The following is a 1,022-nucleotide window of genomic DNA, read 5'->3' as shown; positions in this document are numbered from 1 at the left end:
AAATCAATTTTTTACAGAGAATTGATTAAAACTATTTAATTTTATTCTGATTGCGCTGTTGGCTATGGAGCTGTTGGAATTATCGTAGCGTTTATAAAGAGTGTAAAAAAGAATTAAGTATTAATAAAAGCTCTTCAGTCACTGAAAAAGTAATTCTTATTTAAAAGAATATGAAATTATGATAGAAAATAACTCTGTTTTTAATTCTTTATAAGAATATTATATAAAACTCAGAGAAAAACATCTTACTTTTTTAAGAGAAGTAAAAAACTATTTCTAAGATCTTTTTTTTTACATTAACTGCTGTAGAAGAATGAGATAGAAACTGCTAAGATATACACTACTGTATATTCTCTATCAAGACTTTTTCTCTTCAGAGTCTTGATATTATAGAGAATATAAGTCTGTTTCTATATAATAATGTAAATATTATCAGTGAGATGTAGAGAAACTAGTTATTTATATCTTAAAATAGAAGACTTTGTCAATGATTATATTAATATAGAGTTAATTCTCAAATTCAATAGAAATCTAGTGTTGCTATTCTCAATTCCTTACAGAATCTATTGAATATTGAGATATTAAAACTAGATTTAATATATCTCACTATACAGGGATCAAAGGCTCAGTCAGATCTTAAGATATACTGATTTTATAGTTATTATATATGCTGATTATGTATTGAGTACAGTTACTGAGATATCTCTTTATATTTTTCTGCTGAGAATGAGTCAGATTGAGAGGAATGATACAAGAGTGAGACTTGATGTTAATGTCTTGATATATCAAAGACAGAGAGAGTGTTTCATTAAGAATGCACTTCAGATGTGTTTATTAATTATATGCTTGATACTATTACTGAGGTATCTTTTTGTATTTTTCTGCCGGAGATGGGCCAGATTGGGAAGGGCGGTACATGGATGAGACTTGATGTTGATGTTTTGGAACATCAAAGATAGACAGGGTTTTCATGAAAGGTGCTTCCCAGATATCTTCACAATTACAGATCAGGGATCTTCCAA

Source organism: Blastomyces gilchristii (assembly GCF_000003855.2).
Source record: "Blastomyces gilchristii SLH14081 genomic scaffold supercont1.1, whole genome shotgun sequence".
NCBI classification, from domain to species: Eukaryota; Fungi; Ascomycota; class Eurotiomycetes; order Onygenales; family Ajellomycetaceae; genus Blastomyces; species Blastomyces gilchristii.
This window is presented reverse-complemented; position numbering follows the sequence as displayed.